Consider the following 10,362-nt stretch of genomic DNA (forward strand, 5'->3'; position numbering starts at 1 on the left):
TTACTCAACACATCTCCAGAGGCAGGGAAACAAAAGCTAAAATGAACTACTGGGACCTCATCAAAATAAAAAGTTTCTGCACAGCGAAGGAAACAATCAGCAAAACCAAAAGGCAACCGACAGAATGGGAGAAGATATTTGCAAATGACATATCAGATAAAGGGTTAGTATCCAAAATCTATAAAGAACTTATCAAACTCAACACCCAAAAAACAAATACTCCAGTGAAGAAATGGGCAAAAGACATGAATAGACACTTCTCCAAAGAAGACATCTAGATGGCCAACCAGCATCTCTCAACGTCGCTCACCATCAGGGAAATACAAATCAAAACCACAATGAGATACCACCTCACACCTGTCAGAATGGCTAACATTAACAACTCAGGCAACGACAGATGTTGGCAAGGATGCGGTGAAAGAGGATCTCTTTTGCATTGTTGATGGCAATGCAAGCTGGTGCAGCTACCCTGGAAAACGATATGGAGGTTCCTCAAAAAACTAAAAATAGAACTACCCTACGATATAGCAATTGCACTACCAGGTATTGATTCAAGGGATACAAGTGTGCTGTTTTGAAGAGGCACATGCACCCCCATGTTTACAGCAGCACTATCAACAATAGCCAAAGTATGGAAAGAGCCATTGATGGATGAATGGATAAAGAAGATGTGGTATATGTATGTATAATGGAGTATTACTCAGCAATCCAAAAGAATGAAATCTTGCCATTTGGAACTACATGGGTGGAACTAGAAGGTATTATGCTAAGCGAAATTAGTCCATTAGAGAAAGATAAATATTATATGACTTCACTCATATGAGGACTTTAAGATACAGAACAGATGAACATAAGGGAAAGGAAGCAAAAATAATATAAAAACAGGGAGGGGGACAAGCCATAAGAGACTCTTAAATATGGAGAACAAACAGAGGGTTACTGGAGGGGTTGTGGGAGGGGGGATGGGCTAAATGGGTAAGGGGAATTAAGGAATCTACTCCTGAAATCATTGTTGCACTATATGCTAACTAACTTGGATGTAAATTAAAAAATGAATTAAATAAAAATAATTGTAACAGCAAAAAAAAAATTGGAAGTCTCTAGCACTGAAAACAGTACAATTTTTTTTCCTTAACTTCTAAATCAATAAGAGAGTCTCCGTAACAATTTTCTATTGTTTCTGAAGTCTTGGCTAAAAGGGATTTTACTCAAAACAGCCTAATTAGCAAGCCTTTTTCATGCAAAAAAAAATATTGTATAAGCAAAGGAATTTTTTTCTTTGAATTGTGATTACTTGCACTCATAAAAGATGAGGCATTTAGATCTTTCATAGTATTTGTAATAGTAAGTGGAACTGTTACATTTTTTTACTATTGCAGTAGATTTCATCCTGGCACTTAAAAGTTAGCTTGCGGGGCGCCTGGGTGGTGCAGTCGGTTAAGCGTCCGACTTCAGCCAGGTCACGATCTCACGGTCCGTGAGTTCGAGCCCCGCGTCAGGCTCTGGGCTGATGGCTCAGAGCCTGGAGCCTGTTTCCAATTCTGTGTCTCCCTCTCTCTCTGCCCCTCCCCCGTTCATGCTCTGTCTCTCTCTGTCCCAAAAATAAATAAACGTTGAAAAAAAATTAAAAAAAAAAAGTTAGCTTGCAGTTTGGGGGGCACCTGGGTGGCTCAGTTGGTTGGGTGTCCGACTCAGTCTCGGCTCAGGTCATGATCTCAGGGTTCGTGGGATCAAGCCCAAAGTTGGGCTCTGCACTGACAGTGCGGAGCTTGCTTGGGATTCTCTCCACCCCTGTTTCCCCCTCCCCCAGTCGTGTGCGTGCATGCACGTGCTCTATCTCTCTCAAATAAATACATAAACTTAAAAAAGAAGTTAGCTTGCAATTTTGGAATCAAAAAATACTGTGGTAGTAGTAAGTTCATGCAGTCATTTGAGCTGAAAATTAATGATGATAGTATGGAAAGCCATTACAACTTCTGCTGTGATTCATTTATCTTATTTAGCTGAATATCTTTTTTTCTTTCTTTTAACGTTTATTCATTTTTGAGAGACAGAGAAACAGAGCGCAAGCAGGGGAGGGTCAGAGAGAGAGGGAGACAAAGAATCTGAAGCAGGCTCCAGGCTCTGAGCTGTCAGCGCAGAGCCTGACTCAAGGGTTGAAGTCACGAACCATGAGATCACGACCTGAGCGGAAATCGAGAGTCAGATACTTAACCGACTGAGCCACCCAGACGCCCCTTCAGCTGAATATCTCAACAAAAATGTTAGTCTTTTATCAGTTTCTTTGGTACAAGTTGAGGAAATCATACATCTCTCATGCTTAGCTGTACTATGCTGGTTTATATCTGACTTCCTACCATTTTTTAAAAATTTTTTTTAATGTTTATTTATTTTTGAGACAGAGACAGAGAATGAAGGGGGGAGGGGCAGAGAGAGAGGGAGACACAGAATCGGAAGCAGGCTCCAGGCTCTGAGCCATCAGCCCAGAGCCTGACGCGGGTCTCGAAATCACGAACCGTGAGATCATGACCTGAGCTGAAGTCGGACGTTCAACCGACTGAGCCACCCAGGCGCCCCTTCCTACCATTTTTGATATTGAAGAAGGATCGCTACTGCTCAAAGAACTTCAAAAAGACGTTTCCTCATTTAATAAATGTCTACTGTTTAGTAAATTTACCACAAAATTTGCATGTTAACATTTGGGAGTTTAAACAAAAATTTAAAAATATATATATAATAGTAACCACCACAATTATAATTGGATTTGATCATCTCACAGTACATCAGTTACACATCAAATGCATAACAAACTGTGAAAGGCCTGTGAACTTGTGAACTAACAATAAATTGTAGTCGATATCTGCTGTAAATAAGGTAAACTTCATGTTTACCTGTAAGGGTGAACTGTACTTGTACCTTTTCCAGAACAAAGCCAGAGCTTTGGGAAGGTTTTGGGGAACCACATGTGCAGGGAAGGATTGATGGATATAGATAAGTGGGAGTGTAAAGCACTGAAGGACTTTCAGGGTGTTCCTACTCTCACTGGAGTAAGGCTGCTGTGAAGCCTCAACTTTCAGAATTGGCGGCTGGAGTGAGCACAGGCTGATTGGATGTCTTCTAGAAGCATGGGATTGTCACTGATTGGCTGACTTTTCAGGAGGGCTTATCATTGATTGGCTGGATTTGAGGACTGGGCATTTATCACCCAGTGACAATTGGATGTACTCCACAGTGTGTTTATTCATTCTCTAGTTGTGCCTAGAGAATGTGGAATTTCTGGATTACAAAAGATGCATATCTTTAAACTGTCTTAAATAATTCCAAATGATTTCCAAAGCTGCTGGATCATTTTTTAAAATATATTTTAAGAGTAATCTCTACCCCTGACATGGGGCTGGAACTCACGACCCCAAGATCAAAGTCACCCGCTCCATTGACTGAGACAGCCAGGCGGCCCTAAGGGTGGAATCATTTTACACTCTGACCAGCTGTGCATGAAGAAATCTCTTAAAAATATTTTTCATTATGGGGTGCCTGGGTGGCTGATCGGTTAAGCCACCAACTCTTGATTTCCGCTAGGGTCATGGTCTTATACTTCATGGGTTCCAATCCCGCATCAGGCTCTGTGCGGACAGTATGGAGTCTGCTTCAGATTCTCTCTCTCCTTCTCTCTCTGCCCCTCCCCTGATTGCCCTATCTCTCTCTTTCTCTCTCTCAAAAAAAATAAACATTTAAAAATATTTTTTGTTACCATTCTGATATTATGTGGTGTTCTTTATAGTGATTTTAATTTGCTTTTCCTCAGTGAAAAATGAGGCTGAATGTCTTCACATTTTTTAAAGTTTTTTTTTTATTTTAGTTTTTATTTTTATCTTTTTTTCTTTTTTTTTAACGTTTATTTATTTTTGAGACAGAGAGAGACAGAGCATGAACAGGGGAGGGGCAGAGAGAGAGGGAGGCACAGAATCGGAAGCAGGCTCCAGGCTCTGAGCCATCAGCCCAGAGCCTGACACGGGGCTCGAACCCACAGACCGTGAGATCGTGACCTGAGCTGAAGTCGGACGCTCAACCGACTGAGCCACCCAGGCGCCCCATATTATTTTTTATTTTAGAGAGAGATAGAGAGAATCTTAAGCAGGTTCCATGCTCAGTGCAGAGTTGTGGGATCATGACCTGAGCAGATATCAAGAGTAAGATGCTCAACTGACTGAGTCACCCAAGCTCCCCAGATATTTTATTTTGCATTTGTTTTTGTTTTTAAGCAATCTCTACACCCAGCGTGGAGCTAAAACTCACAACCTCGAGATCAAGAGTTTCATGCCCTACCCACCAAGCCAGCCAGGTGCCCTGTCTCTTTCATTTATTGAACATTTGTCTATCCTCATCTGTAACTTGCCTGTTCAACTCTTTTGCCCATTTGTCCATGGAATTTCACAAGCTTCAGCTTGTGGTTGATTTGTAAACCCTCAGAAGTGTGGTCACTGCAGTGAGGCTATCACCGATTGGCTGATTTCCCGAGCACGTGTACAGATCCAAAGTTATTTCTAAACCGTGATTACTTGTTCACAACTTGGGAATTTGGCCACAAAACAGACTTTTCCTTTCTTCAATATGTATTTTTAATTCTCAGTCACCCCTTTTGGTTTTCTCTCAACCAAACTTACAGGAGACATCATAAGAGATGTTCCATATCTTTGTTTAAAGAGGTATGATTTTAAGGGACACCTGGGTGGCTCAGTTGGTTAAGTGTCCGACCTCAGCTCAGGTCATGATTTCATGGTTTATGGGTTCAAGCCCTGCATCGGGCTCTGTGCTGACAGCTCAAAGTCTAGAGCCTGCTTCGGATTCTGCGTCTCCCCTTCTCTCTGCCCCTCCCCCACTTGAACTCTGTCTTTCTTTCTCAAAAATAAACATTATAAAACAATATTTAAATTTTTTTTAACATTTATTCATTTTTGAGAGACATAGACAGAATGTGAATGGGGGAAGGGCAGAAAGAGAGGGACACACAGAATCCAAAGCAGGATCCAGGCTCTAAGCTGTCAGCACAAAGCCTGACGTGGGGCTGGAACTCACCAACCGTGAGATCATGACCCGAGCCGATGTCAGACCCTTAACTGACTAAGCCACCCAGGCGACTCTATAAAACAATTTTTAATAAAAAAGGAGGTATGATTTTTTTTAATTTTTTAATGTTTATTTATTTTTGAGAGAGAGAGAGAGAGAGAGACAGAGCTCGAGATAGGAAGGGCCAGAGAGAGAGGGAGACACAGAATCCCAAGTAGGCTCCAGGCTCTGAGCTGTCATTACAGAGCCGGATGCAGGGCTCGAACTCACGAACCGCGAGATCATGACCTGAGCCGAAGTCGGACGCTTAACCGACTGAGCCACCCAGGCGCCCCAAAAGGAGGTATGATTTTAAGTAATGTTGCCATTTTGGTGATTTAAGAACCAATTACTGTGGCAAAAAAGTAGCTCCAGCTGTCAAATTTTTGCAATTCATTGAAAAATCTAAATACAAGATTTGGGGGCATCCTGACAAAGGTAATGCATTTCCTAGCACAAACTAATTAAACACAGGAAATGCCCTCTATATATAGGACACCTGGCAATCCTATTTTGGTCCCAGAGGCCACACACACAAATGTGTTTCATAGAATTGATGTACTATAGTATAAAGCGAACACCAACCAAACTGCCTGTCAGGTGAAGAAATAGAATAGAAGATGTGAGCAAACCTTTTCTGTAAGGGGCAGATAGTAAATATTTTAGGCTTTGGGAGACACCATAAAGTTGCTTTTCTTTTTTATTTTTTTTAAGTCTATTTATTTATTTTGTGAGAGAGACAGAGAGCGAATGAGGGGAGGGGTAGACAGAAAGGGAGAGAGAGAATCCCAAGCAGGCTCCACGCTGTCAGCGCAGAGCCTGACACGGGGCATGAACTCATGCACCGTGAGATCATGACCTGAGCCAAAATCAAGAGTCAGACACGTAACTGACCGAGCCACCCAGGTGCCCCATTCTCTCTTTTTTTTAATGTTTATATTCAAGAGAGCATGCATGAGCAGGGGAGGGGGACAGAGGATGTGAAGCAAGCTCCCCACTGACAGCAGAGAGCCCAATACGGGGCTCGAACTCACAGATCATGAGATCATGAGATCATGACCAGAGCCAAAGTCGGATGCTCAACCAACTGAGCCACCCAGGCGCCCCCATCATATGGTTTCTGTCACATCTAGTCAACCATTGCCATTGTGGTGAAAATAGCCATAGACAACATAAATGAACAACAGCAGTTGTATTCTAGCAAAACTTCATTCACTGACACTGAAATTTGAATTTTGTATAGTTTTCATGTCGCAAAATATTTTTTTGTTCTGGGGCGCCTCACTGGCTCAGTATGTTAAGCGTCCGAGTTTAGCTCAAGTCATGATCTCACGCTTTGTGAGCTGAAGCCCCACATCAGATGGCTCTCTGCTGTCAATACAGAACCACTTTTGGATTTTGTCTCCCTCTCTCTCTGCCCCTTGCGCACACGTGCATACTCTCCCTCTCTCGAAAATAACATTAAAAAATTTTTTTAAATAATAAAAAATAAATTTAAAAAACAAACTATTTTTGTTCTTTTTAATCATTTTATTTTAGAATTTATTTTTTTTAAGTTTATTTATTGGGGCACCTGGGTGGCTTAGTCGGTTGAGTGTCCAACTTTGACTCAGGTCATGATCTCACGGTTTGTGGGTTCAAGCCCCCCGTCGGGCTCTGTGCTGACAGCTCGGAGCCTGGAGCCTGCTTTGGATTCTGTGTCTCCCTCTCTCTCTGCCCCTCCCCCACTCATGCTCTGTCTCTCTCTCTCAGAAATAAACATTAAATTTTTTTAAATAAAAAATAAAAATAAATAAACATTAAAAAATAATAAAAAATAAAAAGTTTAAAAGTTTATTTATTTATTTTGAGAGAGAGAGCACGAGTGGGGGAGGGCCAGAGAGAGAGAGAGAGGGAGAGAGAGAATTCCAAGTAGGCTCCAAGCGGTCAGCACAGTGTGAGATCATGACCCAAGCCTAAATCAAGAGTTGGATGCTTAACAGACTGAGCCACCCAGGTGCCCCTAGAATTTATTTTATTACTATTTTTTTTAGAAATAGAATTTAGTGATTCATCATTTACATGTAATACCCAGTGCTCATCCCAACAATCACCTTCCTTAATGCTCATTGCCCATTTAGCCCATCACCCCATCTAACAGCCCACCAGCAACCCTCAGTTTTTCTCTGTATTTAAGAGTCTCTTATGGTTTGTCTCCCTCTCTGTTTTTATCTTATTTTTCCTTCCCTCCCCCTATGTTCATCTGTTTTGTTCTCTCAAATCCCACCTATGAGTGAAATCATATGATGTTTGTCCTTCTCTGACTGACTTATTTCAGTTAGCATAAGTTCCATCTGCGTTGTTGCAAATGGCAAGATTTTATTCTTTTTGATCGCTGAGGAACATTCCATTGTGTATATATATATACTACATCTTCTTTGTCCATTTGTCAGTTGATGGACATTTGAGATCTTTCCATACTTTGGCTATTGTCAATAGTGCTGCTATAAACATTGGGGTTCATGTGCCCCTTCGAATCAGCACTCCTGTATCCTTTGGATAAATACCTAGTAGGGCCATTGGTGGGTCGTAGGATAGGTCTCTTTTTAATTTTTGAGGAATCTCCACACTGTTTTCCAGAGTGGTTGCACCAGTTTACATTCCCACCAGCAGTGCAAAAGGGTTAGCCTTTCTCCACATCCTTGCCAACATCTGTTGTTGCCTGAGTTGTTAATGTTAGCCATTCTGACAGGTGTGAGGTGGTATCTCATTGCGGTTTTGATTTGTATTTTCCTAATAATGAGTGATGTTGGGCATCTTTTCATGTGTCTGTTAGCCATCTGGATGTCTTCTTTGGAGAAATGTCTATGCATGTCTTTTGCCCATCTCTTCACTGGATCATTTGTTCTTTGGGTGTTGAGTTTGATAAGTTCTTTATAGATTCTGGATAGTAACCCTTTATCTGGTATGTCATTGGCAAATATCTTCTCCCATTCTGTCAGTTGGCTTTTAGTTTTGCTGGTTGTTTCCTTTGCTGCGCAGAAGCTTTTTACCTTGATGAGGACCCAATAGTTCATTTTTGCCCTTGTTTCCCTTGCCTCCAGAGACATGCCTAGTAAGAAGTGGCTGCGGCCAAGGTCAAAGAGGTTGTTGCCTGTTTTCTACTCTAGATTTTGATGGCTTCCTGTCTTACGTTTAGGTTTTGCATCCTTTTTGAGTTTATTTTGTGTATGGTGTAAGAAAGTGGTCCAGGTTCATCCTTCTATTACTATTTAAATTTTTTTAATTCCAGTATAGTTAACATATGGTGTTATATTCGTTTCAGGTGTACAATATGGTGGTTCAACAATTCTATACATGACTTAGTGCCCATCAAGACAAGCATACTTTGTTTTTTTTTTTAATGTTTTTTTGAACATTTATTTATTTTTGAGAGACAGAGAGAGATAGAGCATGAGCAGGGGAGGGGCAGAGAGAGAGAAGGAGACACAGAATCTGAAGCAGGCTGCAGGCTCTGAGCAAACTGTCAACACAGAGCCTGATGCGGGGCTTGAACCCACAAACTGTGAGATCACGACCTGAGCCGAAGTCGGATGCTCAACCTACTGAGCCACCCAGGCGCCCCAAGACAAGCATACTTTGAATCCCCTTCACCTATTTCACCCGTCCCCCCACCTGCCTCCCCTCTGGCACCACCAGTTTGTTCTCTATAGTTAAGAGTTTGTTTTTTGACGTGGCTCTTTTTCCTTTGTTCTTTCATTCTGTTTCTTAAATTACACATATGAGTGAAATCAGATGGTATTTATTGTTCTCTCACTAACTTATTTTGCTTATCATTATGCTCTCTAGAACCATCCACATTACTGTAAATGGCAAGATCTCATTCTTTTTATGGCTGAGTAATATTCCACTGGTATATAAAGAATATATCACATCTTCTTTATCTATTCATCAATCAGTTGACACTTGGGCTACTTCCATAATTTGGTTGTTGTAAATAATGCTGCAAAAACATAGGGGTGCAAATATCCCTTCAAATTAGTGTTTTCATGTACTTTGTGTAAATACCGTAGTGCAGTTACTGGGTTGTAGTGTAGTTCTATTTTCAATTTTTTGAGGAACCTCCACACTGTTTTCTACAGTGGCTGCACCAGTTTGCATTCCCACCAACTGTGCACGAAGGTTCCTTTTTCTCCACATCCTCGCCAACACTTGTTGTTTCTTGTGTTTTTAAAATAATTTTAAAAGGTTAGGGGCGCCTGGGTGGCGCAGTCGGTTAAGCGTCCGACTTCAGCCAGGTCACGATCTCGCGGTCCGTGAGTTCGAGCCCCACGTCAGACTCAGGGCTGAGGGCTCAGAGCCTGGAGCCTGTTTCGGATTCTGTGTCTCCCTCTCTCTCTGCCCCTCCCCCGTTCATGCTCTGTCTCTCTCTGTCCCAAAAATAAATAAACGTTGAAAAAAAATTTTTTAAATAATTTTAAAAGGTAAAAAGCTCTTACCTTTCTTAGCTCAAGGCCAAAGCCATGCAGAAACAAGCAAAGGCTAGATTTGGCCCATGGGTTGTAGTTCGCTGGCCCTTGATGACCAGAACTATAGAAACCCTCACTGGGCCCCCTCCTTGTCATATCATTCTCTCTTCCTGGGGCAACTACTCCCCTGGTTTTTGTTTTCCTGATTACCTTGATTTTCTTGCTCTTTACCACCCACATCTGTGAACCTGAACAAGAGTTTAGTTTGCCTCTTTTGAGAAGTATATGAATGAACTAATACATTATGTAATTTTGTGTCTTGCTTTTTCCCCTCAACATTATGTCTATGAGATGCGTCTATGTTGTGTGTCGCTGCAATCTGCTCGTTTTAATTGCTTTGCTGTATTCCATTGATAGATCACAATGTGTTTATCCATTCTCTTAGTGCATATCAATGAGTGTCATTTCTGGGTCATAGAGGACACATACCTTTAAACATTCCTAAATAATCCCAAATGCTTTTCCAAAGTGGTTGCATCAGTTTATACTCCCACCAACAGTATATAAAGTGTTACATTTAGGGAGCCTGGGTGGCTCAGTCGGTTGAGCTTCCGACTCTTGATTTTGGCTCAGGTCATGATCTCATAGTTTGCGATTTTGAGCCCCGCATCGGGCTCTGTACTGACAGCGCAGAGCCTGCCTGGGATTCTCTCTCTCTCTCTCTCTCTCTCTCTCTGCCCCTCCCTCACTTGTGCTCTCTCTCTCTTTCTCAAAATAAATAAAACTTTTTTAAAAAAGTATTACATTA

The sequence above is a fragment of the Prionailurus viverrinus genome, chromosome X (genome assembly GCF_022837055.1).
Source record: "Prionailurus viverrinus isolate Anna chromosome X, UM_Priviv_1.0, whole genome shotgun sequence".
NCBI classification, from domain to species: Eukaryota; Metazoa; Chordata; class Mammalia; order Carnivora; family Felidae; genus Prionailurus; species Prionailurus viverrinus.